Source organism: Lathyrus oleraceus, chromosome 6, assembly GCF_024323335.1.
Source record: "Lathyrus oleraceus cultivar Zhongwan6 chromosome 6, CAAS_Psat_ZW6_1.0, whole genome shotgun sequence".
Lineage (NCBI taxonomy): Eukaryota > Viridiplantae > Streptophyta > Magnoliopsida > Fabales > Fabaceae > Lathyrus > Lathyrus oleraceus.
Genome location: NC_066584.1, coordinates 12475327 through 12494213, shown reverse-complemented (window position 1 = coordinate 12494213; position 18887 = coordinate 12475327). Strand labels below are relative to the sequence as shown.

The window sequence follows — 18887 nt, the reverse complement described above, 5'->3', positions numbered from 1 at the left end:
TCTCAGATATTCTGATCGAGAGCAAAATGGTTGACTCTCTAACAGATTATTAATTTACAGAAGACATGAAACCTACTTCTGGAAAATGTCTCAATGGTAATGGTCTGAAGAATATAAAGATTATTAAAGAGGTAATAAGTCCCTCATGCTGAAGTATCCAAGGAAGAGATATACAACATAAGGATACCTTTGAATGGTTTTCCTATTTTCTCAAAGCCATATTTGTTGGATGATGTGGTTAAGTTTCTGGAGAAGTGTCATGTTGATGTTCTTCTGGAAGCTTCTGCAGCTCTTTCTTAGAAGAAGAAGAAGAAGAAGAAGAAGAAGAGGACAATTTCTAAGAAGCACTCTGAAAGGATGGCCAAGAAGTTTAAGGCTTCTAGAGAGCATCAGAAGACTTCTGCTGAAGCACCCAAAGCTTCTAAAGCTACTTCTACTGGAACTTTTGTTCCTTCTGATACTCGTTTGATTACTATTATTAACAATTCATTTATTCCACCCTTACTATTACTTCATTCATCCCAACCACACTTCTATACATTGTTCCATTTATTTTGGAACCCAAGCCCACTTCTGCTCCCCAATCTAATAATCCAAATGTCACAATTCCACCACAATCACCATCCATATATGAACTTCTAATCTCCACTATAATACCTCCATCTCAATCACATTTACCATATTATCTCCTATCACACCTCATCCAACCAAGAAATCATTCATTAGATCTTGAACCATCTCTCCCTAGTCACTCAGATGCTCCCGTTGTCGAATCAAACTTTGATTCTGACACTGAATCTGATGTTGAGCACATAACCCTTCCTGATAGAACTCCTCAACCCTATTATGACCAAACACTCTCTCAAACCAACATTCACCCTACACCCTTTGATGAATTGTTAACTCAGTTTGAAGGTGAAGCTGCTGGCAGACTTCACTATCTCTTTATGAGGCTTGTGCTTCTAACACAAACCTTCCTGAGGTGTGCGCTTTGACCAACAACTTTAGAAGCTAGATTAAAGTTAGTTCTGAAGTGGTGGAGATTAATTTCCTGAAGGAAGCAAAGAGGAACTTCCATGTCAGAATCTCTGGTTTTGTTGATCCCCTGCTTCAGAAGGTTCCTCCAACACTTATGCTTCCTGCTCTAATTGTGACTCCACCTTACTCTCTAGTTCAGGCTCCTCTAGTTATTTATGAGCCTACTCTAGAAGTTGGAAGTGTCTCCAGTGAAAAGAAGACTTTGAATTATGAGGAATTCATTCTGAAGGCTTTGAAGCGTCTCTTAGTTGAGAATTCAAAAGTGAAAGAAAGGACATCAAAGCTAGAAGGGATGCTTGGAGAGATCTTATCAATACTACCACCCCTCATAAACCTTAGTTTTAAAAAACTTTTTTATTATCTTTGTTTTCTTTTCACTTATGTACTCTGGATTCTCTTGAATAAAATGATATTTTTTGGAGTAAGAATGATTGTGTTTACTTTGTATTTATATTCTTTTTGAATGATGACAAAGGGGGAGAAAGAATGATTAATTTTGATATATCTAATTCCAATTCTGAAATCCAAACATGTTTTATATGTTTCTGACATTGGTAACCCTTTTGAGAACTTTGAATAAGTTCATCATTTTAACCAAGTGTTTCGGGTGCTTAGTGAACCAGGTGCGTAAGTTGAACCAAGTGTACACAAGCTCCGAATCATACGAAGTTCTGAACCAGATGTATACAAGTTCTGAACCTGATGAATACAACCAGGATATGAAATATGACATCAGTTATCATAAACAATTCAACCAGGCTATGAAAGCTCTGACAAATCATGTTATTTGATGATGTTGATAATGAGACTTTCTGACACTCAAGCAGGACTCTGAATGAATTACCTATATACCCAAGCTAATTCATTTTAGGAAGCTACTTCATCCTTTACAACTAGGATTTTTCCTAATGGGAAGATAGAAATCAGATAGTAACCATGCATCTTCCTTTCTGAAAGAGAGTAACAACTAGGATTTTGCCTTATGGAAAGTTATTTATTTCATGCTGATTGAAACTTTTATATGTGTGAAGATTATTTTAAGTCTTGAATTAAGGGGGAGCTTGCAAACCCAACTCTAACATTCTAAATTGAAAAACAATTTTTAACAGTATAAAATTCAGGGGGAGCTTACAAACCTTGCTCTGATATTTTTATGTGATTAAACCTAGTAAAAATTGTTCATCAAAATACATGGTTTTGTCATTATAAAAATGGGGAGATTGTTAGAACAAGTTTTGGTTTTGTATCTTGCCTTTAGTTTTGATGATAACAATGCATTGTTTCTTAAAGAACACTTTTGTACACTAATGGTTTTTATCTAGTGTGTAGCTTTTGCTTACAGGTTTTGACTTCGAAGCAATGACGTATGACGTCATCACATTCTGGAATCAACACATTTTGACTATGAGGAGATTCAAGTGCTTTACAAGATGCTGTCAAGTTCTAGAAAGTTATTATACAGCGGTTCTAAGGAATGTTCAAATTAAAGCTTCTGATTGTGACTCTGATTGAAGAGCCTTTAAAGGTTTGTCTGCCTTCAAGATTATGTGCTCAAGCTCTTAAGATTCTAAAGAACAAGATCTGAAGACTCTGAATACCGGGTTCTGAGGAACTGTGTCAAGACTTTGAAGACCAAGGTTCTGAGGATTCTGATAACTTGTATCTTGATCCTTCTAATCACACTTCAACATCATTTCATCAGAAGCCTTTGAAGATTATAAGATAAGATCAAAAGGTTTTGCGTCAAGAAAATAGTACATAGTACAAGATCACCCTTTCCTCCACTACCCTTATTTTGTGGGCTAAGGACAGTACTATTGTACCATTTTGCCTCCCATATACAAACCATTATGAAAGAGACAACTACAATTCAATATTCCAATTCTACCCTCCAATAGTTCTTTTATATGCTTATATACAGGAGACTTGAAGATTGGAAGATGTTGTAAATGCTTTGATAACGTTACTACACACGCACTTGCTAAAATCATATTATTTTTTGTGTATAGTTTTATAAACACACAAGAGTTTTTGCTCGTTACTGTATGAGAAATATTCATTGTATTAACTTATGTTAATTTGCTTTCTTAGAAGCATTCTTCATAAACACAACTTGTAAATCTCAAATTTGTTTGAGTGGTTTCCTTGAGCGACTAGGTTTTAGTCAGATAGACTCTAGAAGATAAGGATGGATTGTCTTTGTGGTGTCTGTAATCAGGTTTTGATTATAGTGGATTAAGTCCTTCTTAAGAAGGAGAAATCACCTTGGTAGTATAGACTGAAGGTAGCTTCGTTAATAGTGGACCAGTATAAAAATAACCTTGTTACTTTTCTTGTTCGTATTCTTGCTTTGTTGAGTTAGTTTTGAAAAAGCTTTTGTTTTTAGAAACTCAATTCAAACCCCCTCTTTCTTTTGTTTCTTGCCACCTTCAAATTATATTTCATGCGTGAATCTCCAGGTTCAATATTTCCTTCTCTTCACTTGTTTCACAAACGTTGAGGGTAATGTCTGATTCAAGCGTGGGGGAGGAGTTTTCGTGTTTTCTAGTTTAGGATTTTATGCTTTATATAGTTTATTTAATTAGTTTGAGTTATTGCATGTGATGTCGAGTCATCTATGCATGGAATTTCTGCTTGTGTTGTCTTCTCACCCATTTTTTGAACCAAAATATTTTTTTAAAAAGGATTAAGAATAATAGCTCACTTAGAAAGTATGTAGGTTCCAAAGGAGGAGAGGCTAAAGGTTAAGGAACTTGGGAACATTTTAACAAAATTAGTATTGTCCCAACACCTAGATCCTCTCGAATATGGATATCAATTTAAATACCCCATGTGTCATAATCTCTAAATTCTTTTTCATAGCAATCCTTAATTAGTTTATTTGTGTAGTCAGACATAGCTTAGATTCGCATATTAAAAGTTTGGTTAGTCGAGAAAGTAAAAGAAAATGCGGTAAAAGGCAACTGCACCTACTAAGTTGGGTAACCCTAACCCGGTTACTTAGCCCAACGGTGGTTGAACCCCAACACCCACCAAAAAGAAAAATATGAATAAATCAACTTTTTATGCGCTTATGAAAAAAACATCCTTATGCAAGCATGAATTAATGAATAAAAATAAAATAAAATAGTTTGGCTTTCCTTATCATAAATGCCTTAATGTGATTACCTCGAATGAACAAGGATGAAAGATTTAAAATAGTGAGACTAAGGTACAATGGCATGATTTGAATTGGTAGACTAGGAGGGAGACTTTTGTGTGCAAAACACGGTAAGTGTTGTCACACTACCCTTAGTGTTAAGCTTAGTACTGACACACCGCAAGTGCACAACTGTGCAAAGTAGTAAAAAGATATTGAACCACAAAGACCAATGTCTTAAGTACCGAATTTATTCTTATCGGTGTATATCTAGAGAAATCGAAAATATGAGTCTTGGTGAAAACAACTTAAAAGAAAAGGAATTTAAATGAAAACAACTTATTTGCAAATCAATTAATTTCCAATTGAGGCAAACATGACATAGGGTTATGGTTCTCACTTTAACTCAATTGCATGATCCAAGTCACTTATATTATGAAATTTTCGTATAATTTATAGGAAATAGATAAATGTGGGCAATATTTGCTTTCGTCGGGCATTGCCATATCGATGACGAATAATTTGTCTGCTTTCGCACGGTCAAATTATTCGTCAATGATTTATTACTTTTGCTCGACTATAAAGTTTTCTCAATTTCGTTCAAGCATTTTCACTGTATTGGACCCGGTTGTTTAAAAATAAGCACTCCGTTATCGACATATATCCTTTCATACTACTGAGGATACTTAAGAACACCTTACCTCCATACACGAGTTAGAATGAATGAACTCATATTATAACATACGTTTAGGCAAAATTTATCGTAATCTATATGTGATGGATCATACAAAAGGTTATAAGATGATCCCATAACGTCTAGTCCCTAATGGATTACTCACTCATGATGAAGCAAACATTATCAAATAAATATTCATCACTGAATTCATAACAAACAATTGTAATGGGTAAGCAATTGAATATAAAACAAATAAGAAAACCTTATTTAAATTAAGAATTGATCCAATCTTTCTCCCTTGGAGAATTGAGTACAGAGGAAAATAAGAAATATGTAGAAACCTTGTAGAATAAAACCTTAATCCAAGACTCATAACAGGCTATGAGTTTTATAGAAAAACTAAAAGTAGCACAATATATTTGGTTGATTTCATATTACATTAGAATAATATCAAATCAAATAATTCCTAAGATCCATAACTATTGAGGATCAATCTAAAAAAGGAAACAAAATAATTTGTCCTCGCCCTCATGCTACGACCCGTAGCAACTGCTACAGGTGGTCGTAGCAGGTCCCTGCTAATTTTACTGGAGAATGCATCATGGGAACCCTAAGCACCTTTGCTGCTACAGGTGGTCGTAGCAGCCTTCTGGTTTTACTATGAGAAAAACTTGATTTTTTTATCTTTTGCCTTATTTTGCTTATTTTTTATCCCTTTTTGTCTTGGATGCTCATTAAGATCTGAAAATATCAATAGCATACAACCAAAGCATAAAACATGTTAAACAAAAGTAAAACGTTCAAAATGCGATGAAATACTAAGAAAAATTATTAGAAATAACGATAAGAAAATCACTTATCAAACTCTACCAAACTTAGATTATTGTTTGTCTTCAAGCAACAAAGCTTGCGGATATAAATTTTTAGATCAAGCGGTATGCTGCATGAGAAAGCATACAAAAACAAAGTCAACGGTACTCATACATGAGTTTGTGTTACGATCGGCTGGGCATGTTTCTCTTGGTAATCACTTGACAACAAAGGTATTCCCAAGAACAATAATTGCGGTAGAGCCCCAAACCTAAGTCTCCCTTTCGAACACCTCCCCAACTATGCTTTGGGCTTACGTCTCTTTTTCTGATTTTTCTCTTTCCCTCGAACAATCAAATTAAGGCAATTTATATGTTTTTATTGTCGCATACATGAGACTGATCTAGAATTTTCATTTAGGCACCTTTTTATTTATTTATTTTCTTTTTCCGATGAATTTACACACTTTTTTGCATTTATTAGTCTACTTTGGGACGGCATTAGGGGTTTAACCATGGTTAGGCTAAATAACTGGGTGAGGGTTACCCAACTTAGAAGGTGTAGTTACCTTTTATCGTCTATTTATCAATTTGGTGTCCAAGATTATTCATTTACCAACCAATCATACATGTACGCGAGTCTAAATTATGTTGGATTGTCATTCTAAACTAATCTAGGGATACTTTTCAGAAACTGAGTACAATGGCACAAATCTACACGTTAGACTCGCGTCCTACTCTGGGGGACCTAGGGTGTTCCGGTAATACCTAAGTTGTCAAACTTTCCCAATGTCCCTAGTCCTAGCTGAAGCTAGCGGAAATATACCGAACGTATCGCACGCTCGAACATACAACAGAGTCACCATCAAAATTTATTCATTCCTGAAAGAAAGGGAAAATGTCGATAAAACCTAGGGGAAAGAGATATGATGGGTAAGGAAGTCGGTTATGCAAGGGGGAGGTATTGACACCCCTTACATCCACGGTATTCCATAGGAACCGTTTTGGTTATTCTAGCTCAAATGGGTGTGATAACTAAATATTACTCGCAAAAGAATGAGAGGAAGGGAGAGAAATAGGTAACGTGCACGGTGAGGATTGGGGCCCTCGTGCCTACATATCCTCATAGTGCAATGAGGAATTCAGAGCTCTGTAGTTCAAAGAACTAGTGGTAAGAGGTGAAAATAATTGCGATAACAGTATGTTCAAAACCAAAGGATAATCTGTTTGAATTCCAAAAAGGGGTGAAATATGAGCCCAAGAGTAAAACTGGTATGAACCAACAAGTGAGGGGTCCGAGGCATGGTATCACTGTATTAGAATAACCGAAAATAAAAGAATTAAGTGTTTGGTTTTATAGCTCAAACATCTCTTGGTTCACAAGGTGACACAAGATGGAGCTCAAACGTATATTGCATTTGGATCAAAGAATCGGGTATATCACATGGAGTGAGTGAAGGTAGAATATGAATATGTCATGGAGATGAACGGAATAAATGACCAAAGTAAAAAAAGTGAAGGGTTTGGTAATAAGTGAATGAAAGGTATAGTTTGAAACCAAAGGTCAGGGTATACATTGGAATCCATAGGAGAAATAGAATTTGTACCCTAGAGGGAAGGTGGCACAAACCACAAGCGAGAAGCCTAAGGCATGGTATCACTGTATGGTTAGGCCGAAAAAGGAAGAATTAAATGTTTGGGTACAAGTCAAACAACTCTAGGTACAAATGCGGATTTGCCACTATATGGTCCTAAAAGGGTATCAATGAAATCCCAGAGAAGGTTGTGATTTGGTTTCAAAGAAACAATATGTCACTAGGGTGAGCGGTTCAATGATTGAAGTAGATAATGGATAATGAAAGATATGAATGGTGCCCTAAGGCGGGAGGAATAATTATGTATGATCCCAGAGAATTCGAACCCTCGTGCATACGTATTCTTATCGTGCAATGAGAAAATCAGAGTAATCGTAGTTCAGCCTACTACGGCTGAAACAAAAGGGAACGAGATTGGTTTGTCAGGGTACACTACCCTTCAAGGCTAAAAAAAGAGTGTCAAGGTTCACAACCTTCTATGCAAGGTATAACTACTAGAGTTTAAAACCGATGATGTCAAGAAACCGGACTACCAAGGTTTATCACCTTACAGGGTGAAGAGAATCAAATGCCATAGTCCATGACTCTCAAGGAAAAGAACTGAATGGAATAGCCAAGGTTTAACACCTCTCAAGGTGAAGAAAAAGTTCCAAGGTTTATCACCTTACTAGGAAAGTGCCAAGGTTTACCACCTTACAAGGCAAAGAACAAGTGCCAAGGTTTATCACCTTTCAAGGCAAAGAATAGATTGAAAGATGGTGTATAACCACCAGTTACTAATAACAAAAGTGCTTCATTGTTGAATGCTTAATGCTTGCTTGAAAAACACTTATCAATTGCATGATTCAAATTGCACTAAAGTCTATGAACAAGGACGAGTGCTTTGAATAGCTAGGGCATATGCCCCGTATGCAAAGTCACTCTAGACCAGGGTAGGAGAAACTTCGTCTCAACATTCCTCATTACCTAAGGCTTATAGCCCGTAACCCTCATCATGATTGACAAATGTTGTTAGAGGCTTCTGATTATTGAGAAGATCCTGATTGTTGATCTTCATGATGCCATGTTGTTTGTTATATTAAGAAGACTTGACAATTGTTTGATACGAATTGTGCTAAAGTCTATGAATGAGGGCGAATGCTTTGAATAGCTAGGGCATATGCCCCATATGTAAAGTCACTCTAGACAAGGATAGGAGAAACTTCGTCTCATCATTCCTCATTACCTAAGGCTTATGGCTTACAATTTGAATCGTACTTGTCAATTGTTGATACCTTTGTTATGCTTTGAGAAGTAGTCCATTTTGCTAGTCATGCTTGACTGATGTTGACTTGAAGTCTTGATCTTGCATTTGAACCTTGAGGTCTTAAGCTCATGAGATTCAGTATATCCACAATAGTTTGAACGCAATGGACTTGCCATATCAAGTGATCAAGGGTCTTTTGATCATTTGAATAAGCTTAGGGCTTACAACACAACTACAAAGGATTTAGTTTACCAAAGCGACCTTTGGTCAACATTAATCAGTGAGATTGAAATAATAGTTTAACTATGTACAATAATAATCTATTAACCAAGTAAGAATCAGACAAAACTGATCAAGACCCTAAACTAAGGGAGCATACAAGATTAGACTATTCCTAAACCTAGGGGAAAAGCAGTCATTGTTCATAAATTGAATTAATTCATAATCATGCAAATTCTAATTAAACTCCATTAATCAAATCTAATTAGTTATAATTTCTTAAAAAAACTAATCGAAACTAATTAATCTCTAATCATTTCTAAAAATCTACTACTAATCCATTTTTAATTAAACTAATTACCCTAAACCTGATTAATTATAAAATTATAATATTCTAAACATTCATCAAGATTAAACCCTAATTATCCTAATGTTTCTAAAATCTAATTACTAATCAATTTCTAAAATCCTAATTAATTAGAAAAACTAAATCCTAATCTAATAACAAGAAATTTAGCAAAAAAACTAGAGGAAAAACGGATAATGGGCCAAGAACAAATAATTATGGGCCTTGGGTAAGTAACAATCCTAAGTTGGAGGTGCAGAAAACGGATCCAGGAGACAAGCTGCATTTGTTCATGGGCTTCAGGGCAAAGGCCCATTTTCAATTATGTAATAGAGCAAGGGGTGCAGACCCGGTTCTAGGGGTGAAGAGTGGAAACCTCTTGTTTGGGCCTTAGGCCCAACTAGCCCATTCTCAAGCCGAAAACATCTGCAAGCCGACTCCAAAAATATGTTGTTTTAAACAAGCTTGAAGGTTCAACATCGCATTCTTCTTCGTGCTTCAACGTCCTTCGCACTTCTTTCAATCTCGCGTCAATTCATCGATTTCAAGAATCCAAATTCCTCCTTAACCACGAATTCAACAACAACAATCATAATGGCGTCTAATCATCAAAGGATTTGATCAAAACCTAGATGCAATCACAACACCAAATTGATACGAAACGCGGATCGAAGCAATAATGTCTTACCGGATTCGATGCGGTGGAAAAAACCTAGGCATCAATCTTCTTCGTCTCTGAATTTTTCACCTTTGCCTCTTCGTCGCTTCGCTTGCGTCGTTTCTCTTCCTAGTACTTTGACGACGAGAGAGTGCGAATTGCTCGATTGATTGAATCACGATTGGATACTATGTGTATATGAACGGGATGAAGATTGAAGCTACTCTGATTCGTGTCTTTTCGATGAAACTCGAGGTGCTTCTCTTTGAATCTTCGCTTCCTTCTTTCTGTGAATTGCGTTGTTGAAGATTGGAATGGAAGAGTGAGGTTCAGGTTGAGCTTTGATGAGAAAAAAATGGATGAAAATCCCCCAAAATCCGAGTTTCTGAATTGCAGTGTGAACTTATAGTATTAAAAAATGTTAGAACCGTTAATCTTCATTAGTTCATCTCTGTGCAATTTGGTTATGCTTTAACACTGTTAAAATTTGTTAGTTAGCTTGAATCTATCAACCGTTAGCTTTTTAATTGTGATGGTTATGAAGAGTTGTTAAAGGGGTGATGATTCTGTTAGTGATGTATTAAATTTTGCAGGTGAACTGGTTCTGCAGAAGGGTGTTTTCGGTTTTCCTGCATTTTGCGTTCTGCTGCAATGCGTTTCAATGCGTTTCAATTATGCTGTGCTTGGATTCATTTTTTGTTTTATTTGAATGTGGATATGGCTTATTAGATGAATGAATATTGGAATGGTGTATAGGCATGTGGTTTTGTATGTGGACATTTGGATATGTAATGGTTTTGAGTGGATATGGTAATGGTATCTGGATAATTGGATTTTGGTTTTGCTAAGTGGATTTGGATGAATAAATTGATATTGATGAATAAATGGATATTGGATGGATAATTGGATTTTGGATGGGTAATTGGATTTTGGATATTAGATATGTGGTTAATTAGATTAATGGGTCTATGCTATTTTTATTTGGACTCAAGGGATTCTGATACTCATGCTGAATTTTTAATATGAAAAAACTTGAATGGGCCAACTCTAATTACAACCATGGCCCAATTTGATATAAAATGATTCTAAAAATTCACTTAAACTTCTAAAATCAATTTGAAATTAAAAAAAGATTAATTATTTTCTAAAATTAATTTGACAAAAAATGGTGAAATGATATCTAAAATTAATCTAAATTTCAAAATCAACTTGAACCTCCAAAAATCAATGTGAATAAAAATCAATTTGCACTTCTCGAATTAATTTGAAATTAAAATCAGTTTCAAACTAAAGATCATAACACAATGATGAATGTAATAACAACATGCAGTGGATTGATGCCAAGTGATAGCAAGACCTTGAATGATCATGGGTCTAAGAATGAAGTGAGGTATAAAACCAAGTGGATACCTGGTTAACAACATATGTGTCAAACCCCAAAGATCAAGGTGTGATCATGCTTGATTAAATACCTCAAGATAGGTGACTTATCATGCAAGTGAAAGGGTCTACCGATGCCATCAACCAAGAAAATAGGGTTTCCAAGTCAAAGCAAACCACAATGCGGAGCCTCCCTAATTAGGGTTTCAAGTCAACCACAAGATCAAGGTACAAGTTATCCAATCCAAAGTCATAAACCAAAAGGTCCTCAACATGAACTAAGCAATTAGGGTTTCACCCCCACATGATGAGGAAAACCACAATCTTCAAGCCAAAACACTGATTTTAATTAGCCCCAAACCTTGAATCTATGATGCTTGTTAGCGAGTGTTAATCATAAATGAATGATGCATATGAATGAGGCATGAATGAGTCTCAAGTCATATGTTAGATGAAAAGCAAAAGGGGGAGGCAAATTTTGGGCTATGACACTGGCCTTTAATCCCTCAAACTCTATATATTTTTCCATTTTCCCCATAACCGAAGCTTATAATGAAAAAAAGTCTCGGTCCTAGTTTGGGAAAAGCTACAAAAAGTGGTATTTTGAAACAAATAAAATAGAAATAGCTAGAAATAAGAAAGAAAACATGAACAAAATATTGAACAAAATAAGAAAGAGAATAAAAAAGCGATAAAAGTAAAGAAGTATCCCCCAAACTTGAAGAGAATATTGTCCCCGATGTTTTAGCGCAAGCAAGAGGGAGTAAACTCACAAGAACCTCACTCGGGAGATGGAAACTGCAACAGTGTTATTGCATCATTGCTTGGACATTATCCAGGACTACTCCTTGTCTTATTTTCTCCTCCTTCATGAGCTTTTTATTAAATGAAATAAAAATAAAACAATGAGAAAACAAATTAGTGCAAAAAGTGTGGGTTGCCTCCAATGTAGCACTTTGTTCAACATCGTTTTAGCTCGACGGTTGATGAGTGCAAGCACTCATAGGGGATCTTCGAAAAACGATTCATCAACCTCACTCTTAGTAGTATTAGGTGACCATGACCACTTATCAAGCCATTCTTGTATCCATTACTCTTCTTTTTCTTTTTCCTATAGAGTGGTTCATACTTTGGAGCCCGTGGGGGAAGTTCTGATTCTATCCTAAGTATCGACTTTTCGAGTTTGTATTTAGTCCTTTCTTCCTCTGCCTCAAAGGTAAACCTTCCCCTCTTAAAATCAATAATTTTCCCAGTTTCATGGTCTTATAATATTCTCTTTTTAGACATAACCTCAATTAATGGCACATGGGTAAAGATATTTTCCATTATTTCTGCATACCTTTTGGATTGGGTTCCTATCTTATCTTACACAAGTATTTATGGGAAAGGAACCTCTGGCTTGTAGGGATGAGGAGCAACATAAGGTGTTTCCTTCTCTACCTCTTCGACAATCTTCCTTACGGGTGGTGTCGGTGGATTTTATTCAATCTCTACCTCTTTCCCACAAGAATTCTCCTCAAGTTCTTTATCATTCTCCCAAAGATTTTTAACTTGTGTTTTCACTTCTGGTTGTTACAACAATCACATGTTCCTCAGGGAAGGGTCCTAGAGGGGTGTGTGAAAGTTGAGAGATTTGGGTCTACAATGCATTGTTGTTAGTCAAAAGGAACTCGATCTTAGTGTTTAGCTGCCTAAAGGCTTCACTGGTATGGAGATTTTGGTTTCTAAACTCTTTGTTAAGAAGAGTTTATGTCACCACAAAACTCTCCATCATAGATTCCAAGTTAGAGTGAGTTTTCATCATAATAAAATTCTCCATTAACATTTCAAGGTTGGATTGTAGGGAGTTCGATGGTTCCTCAAAATACTCGGAGTGGTTATTGTATAAATAATTTGGGTGATATATCCACCCTGGATTATAGGTATTGGGATAAGGGTATCCATGGTTATTTCCCACGTAGTTGAATGAATTTTTTATAGACCTCGTGTATACCATGAAAGAAACAACAGAAAAGAAAAAGTTCTTATAATCGCTACGGTAAAAAAATAGAATAATAAAAATGAGTTATTCGCATACAAGGGAAGCAATAAGATTGCAACAAAATAAAAATAAAAATAAAAGTAAAAATAAAAATAAAAATATAGTCTATACGGTGACTAAACAAAAATTCAATATCAAACGCAATTGGTCCCCCAGCTACGGCTCCAAAAACATGACATGCCGCAAGTGCACGACTATGCGAAGTAGTAAAAAGATATCAAACCACAGAGACTAATGCCTTAAGTGCCGAATTTCTTCCTATCGATGTATATCTAGAGAAATCAAATATATGAGTCTTGGTGAAAACAACTTAAAAGAAAAAACAATTAAATGAAAATAACTTATTTGCAAAATCAATTAATTTCCAATTGAGGCAAACATGACCTAGGGTTATGGTTCTCACTCTAACACAATCTCACAATCCAAGTCATTTATGTTACGGAATTTCTGCATAATTTTTAGAAAATATAAAAATATGGGCAATACTTGCTTTCGCCGGTGCATCGTACTATCAATGACGAATAATTTGTCTACTTTTGCACGGTCGAATTATTCGTCAATGATTTGTTACTTTTGCTTAGATATAAAAATTTCTCAATTTCTTTCAAGTGTTATAATTGTATTGGTCCCGGTTGTTTAAAAATATGTGTTATGGTATCGACACATATCCTTTAAGACTATGATCGATACTTGAGAACACCTTACTTTCGTACATGAGTTAGAATGCATGAACTCAGATTATAACATAAGTTTAGGCAAAAGTTATCGTAATTGATATGTGACGGATCATACAAAAGATTATAAGATGATCCATAACCTCTAGTTCCTAATGGATTATTCACTCATGGTGAGGGCAAACATAATCAAATCAATATTCACCATTGAATTCATAACAAATAGTTGTAATGGGTAAGCAATTGAATATAAAACAAATAAGAAAACCTGGTTTAAATTAAGCTTTTATCAAATATTGCTCCCTTGGAGACTTGAGTACAGAGGAAAAATAAGAAATATGTAGAAACCTTTTAGAATAAAACATCAATCTAAAACTCATAACATGCTATGAGTTTTATAGAAAAAACTAAAACTAGCATAATATCTTTGGTTCAATTCATAACACATTAGAATAATATCAAATCAAATAATTCCTAAGAGTCACAATTATTGAGGATCAATCTAAATAAGGAAACAAAACAATTTGGCCTCGCTCTCTTGCTACAGCCCGTAGCAGCTACTACAGGTGGCTGTAGCATGTCCCTGTTAATTTTACTGGAGAATGCATCATGGGAACCCTAAGCACCTCTGCTGATATGGTCTATAGCAGCTGCTACATGTGGTCGTAGCAGCCCTCTGGTTTTACTATGAGGAAAACTTGATTTTTGACCTTTTGCCCTATTTTGCTTGTTTTTTATCCCTTTTTAAATTTGGATGCTCATTAGGCCCTAAAAATAGCAAGAACACACAACCAAAGCATAAAACATGTTAAATGAAAGTAAAACAATCAAAATACAATGAAATACTAAGAAAAAATTATTAGAAATAACGATAAGAAAATCACTTATCAAACTCCCCCAAACTTAGATTGTTGCTTGTCCTCAAGCAACAAAGCTTACGAATATAAGTTTTTAGATCAATGGGTCTGTTGCATGAGAGAGCATATGAAATAAATTCAATGATACACATACATGAGTTTGTGTTCCAATCGGCTAGGCATGTTTCTCTTGGTAATCACTTGACAATAAAGGTATTCATAAGAACACTAACCGCGATAAAGTGTAACACCTCAAAATTTGCCCTCCTCTTCTTGGGACTAGTTTAGCATATTGCATTCCATATTTTAGGGTATTAGGCATGTACATGTTGCATATCATATGAAACAAGCAAGTCATCGTCCTAAGTCTTTCTCAGAAGATAGAGAGGTTAAGAGATTCATGCCTGAGGGTCTTATTGAATTGATGATCAATCACCTGTGGGTTGCTCTTCAATTAGGGTTTTATTGGTTCCTCAAGGGGGTTGAGCATTATCTTGGTTGCAAGGATACATCATCATCATCATGGTTATTGTCATCTATAAGGGGTTCATTGTTCATGCTCAGATTCCTTGGGATTAGGATTTTGACCTCTGGTCAACCCTAATCAGTGTCATTCTACCAGTCAGGGTTTCTCAAGGAGATGGGGTTTATTTCTTGGATGGAGATCATATGGTTATTATGGGAAGCTTACAAGATCTAGGGTTTCATTTTGGAGTCATTTCCTCAAGTGGTAGAGGCTCAAGCTGATCAGAGCATGGCTAGGTCATATGAGGACCTAGAAAGTCAACAGAAAGTCAACTGTGGGTTTTGAACTGGGAAATTGATTTTTTTTCATCCCATTCATGTTCCAACAATATTTATTCATCATGTAAAATACATATCTTGAGCAATTGGAGGTCAGATCAAAAGTTTCCCAAAATGGAAAGTGACCTGTAATTGAAAGTTTCCAAAAATGGAAAGATTTTGGTCCAAATTCAACTTGATCTTACATCATCAAAGAAGCTTCAAATGAAATTTTTTCCAACATGAAAGTTGAATATATTTCTCTCCCATTTCCAAAAAGTCCAAGATCATGAGTTTATGATGAATGGTTGAGGAGATATGATCAAATCATTGCCAAGCGTGCTTGAAACTTCAAAAGGGCATAACTTTTGACTCATAACTCCAAATTGAGTGGCTCTTCTTGCATTTTGCTTGTCATGACATGAACTTTCCAAATCATTCATTACATTGCTTGAAATTGCATCATATGATCATTTGTTCTTTCATGCTTATTTTGGAGGGAAAATGCTAAATTCAAAATTGGTGCATTACATGAATTAATTTCCATTGCCATTGTGTTGATAAAATGATTTTGAGTGAATTTAACCATGCACATGGTACTGTTCACGTTTGGATTTGCCATGCACCACACAAATTGTCATTTTTGCTCATGCACCTTATTTTTGCTAATTTCAAATTAACCAAGCTTAATTAACATTTTCAGTAGGATTAACATGTCATATAAATACATAATCCTAACAGAATTTGTGAGGTTTTTCACCATTTCTAGATCTAAACTTTTTTCCCTCCATTTTTTCTCCAAATCAAAACTTCAATTTCTTCCACATAACACATTGATTTTCTTCCATATTCTTGTTCTCTGATATTGATTTAGTGTAGATTAAGCATTGGATCATTGATTTTGGCCAGAATTCATGCATAGTCCAAGGAAGAACATGAAGATGGAAAATAATTTTTGAGCTAGATCTAGGTCGTGCCAAGCTTCAATTTCAACTTCAAGCTTCATAACAGTGATACAGGAAGAGATTTGGATGCTTGCTAAGCCTTGAATTTGCTACTGCCATTGTTGGAGCTTCAAGAGGTCACAATTTCGCATCTCCTAATTCTTGTTTTTATTGACATAGGCTTGTAGTGTGTTGCTTGCTGATTCCATTGATATAAAGAACATGAAATTTGGTGCAATATTGATGGAGATATGGTGATTGGAAGTTTTGAATACAAATATGTTTGGATTCGATTTGCATGATTCTTTAGGGATTAGGATGAAATGTTGATAGATTTGGAACCTACATGTCATAAGCTTTAAAATGATATAAAATTTTCATGATTCTGCAAAAAATTTTTTGCATGAGGTACTGTTCCTCCACCGTCTCAACGAAGGAGACGGTGGTTTCCACCCTAACACCGCCGTCGTGAACAATACGCGCGCCATCTGGTTTTAAATGCTAGGGCTTGCTGCGTCATTTGCCACGCGTGCGTCCCGTTGGTGTATCCATTGGCCAAGGCTCCTTTGACTCATCCACGCGTGCTGGACTTCGCTGACTGGGCGCCAGCTAGTTTAATGAAACTACTGCGTTTTGGACGAGCCTTGTACACGGTTCGAATCTCCCTGGAGCCACATTTTCAAATTACCATCACTATTTCTATTTCCCTCCAATTTCCATATGTATTTTCTTCATTAATTCAAATATTTTTTACAACTTTGAAAAATCATATCAATTTGAAAACAAATCCAATTAATTCCAGATTTTTTTCTACATGATCCTTGAGATGTCTTCTACTTTTTGATGTGGATTTCTGAAATTGTGCATGGCTGGAATTTTAATTGTGCTAGACTCTTTGGACATGTATGCTTTTGTGACATTGCTTCATTCAAACTAATGTGAAATGCTCAATAATGATCCAATTGCCATGAAATTTTGTGTGCTGATTCTCAACATGTTGTGTGATTTTTGAGGCTTGGTTGTGCATTTTTATCATTTTTCATTTCTGTTTTGTGCATGTGCTAATATGGTGTGACAATGTATGTCACACAATTTGATGTTGATCTTCTCCATTTTCATTGCCTTATCAATTGAGATCCTCTGTTTATAATTTTTGGCATGATGATGGTGTTTGATATGTTGTATGCTCATAATATTTTCCAGAATTGTTTGATTCATTTTTGTTTTAATATGGAATTTTGATTCTTGATGATCAATTGCATGCTTTGAAATTGCCTTTGCCTTCTCATGCTCATGAAATGACTTTGCTTAATGATTTTGATTTGGTCCTTTTTAGGACATGTTCTTGAGTGAATGTAGTTGCTTCATGTTGAATATTAAGTTTTGTTTTGACTTTTTGATTCACTTTTGATCCTAGGCCTTGCCCTAGGGGTTTAGACTCACATTTGAGCTTTGTATTTCAGGATCAAGCCTTTAGCTCCATGGTTGATGTTGCTTCCTCATTTGAGCTTTTGATTTTGCTCTGTTTAACTAATGTTGATTGTGCTGTAGGTCCTTGGGTGAACTCACTTGAGTTGCATTTGGCCTGCATTGTGTATATTGGTTGTTTGACTGTTGTTATCTGTTGGTTGTTTGTCTGAGCATAATACTGATTGTTTAGCTTTTCTTACAGGTACTTTAGCCACTTTAACTCATTGTTTGAGTTGCTTTGCTTGTGGTTGGCATATCACCTAGGTAACTTCCTATTCTTCATGTAGTCTGGAAGACCTGTCATTTTCTTTTGGCAGGCGCCTGTCTGAAGTCCTCCTTAAGAGGCAATGTCTGTGTATGTTTAATTTTGTGCTAAAGACCTCAATGAGGCATGGTTACATGTAAAGACCTCCTAAGTGAAGAGGCATTGGCAGATAGAAGGGATGTGCAATCCATCCTCTGCTATTCAGTTGAGTCTTTCATCTTGTTCGCACTACGTGCTGATGCATTTTGAATAAACATCCAAAATCTTGTATATCGAGTCAGTCGTTGTGGAATAGAGTCCCACATTCTGGACTCCCGCACCTTCATTGGTTCAAGCTCTCCCGGGCCAGGGATAAGAGCTATGAGGTCTTACCCTCGTTACCTTTTCATCTGCTTCACCCTAACTCTCAATGTTAGGGTTAAGAGCTCAAAACACCCATGACAGAACCAGCTTGTTTGTCGAGGTTGATTTGACCCCTTGACTAAAGCCCATCCTTGTATGAGCCACTTGTTTGCATATAGTGTGTGTGCTTGCTCTCCTATGCTTGTGTTTGCTTACTTGATGTTTAGGCTATCTTGCTTCCTGTGCGAGTTAGGTTATGTTCAGATACCTCAACCTAGGACTATTGTGGATTGCATGACAACTTTTAGGCTCGAGTCAGTCTCCCTATTAGTTTGTTATTTCCCGGTCTCTGGTTAGGAGAAAGTTTCTCCCCTGTTAAGGGGAACTACGTTGCCCTGATCCTCA

General features: G+C 35.9%; 2 long non-coding RNA genes across 2 annotated transcripts; one reads left to right on the top strand and one right to left on the bottom strand.

The window, feature by feature from the left end:
- Positions 1-5106: 5106 nt before the first annotated feature.
- Positions 5107-9976, bottom strand: LOC127097231 (uncharacterized). The gene is made up of 2 exons (XR_007792954.1): positions 9757-9976; positions 5107-5594 (listed from the first exon to the last, which is right to left on the bottom strand). It is a non-coding gene; the product is annotated as an uncharacterized LOC127097231 (long non-coding RNA).
- A 35-nt stretch (positions 9977-10011) lies between these two features.
- LOC127097230 (uncharacterized) lies at positions 10012-10629 on the top strand. Its single transcript, XR_007792953.1, has 2 exons — positions 10012-10146; positions 10320-10629. It is a non-coding gene; the product is annotated as an uncharacterized LOC127097230 (long non-coding RNA).
- Positions 10630-18887: the final 8258 nt, after the last annotated feature.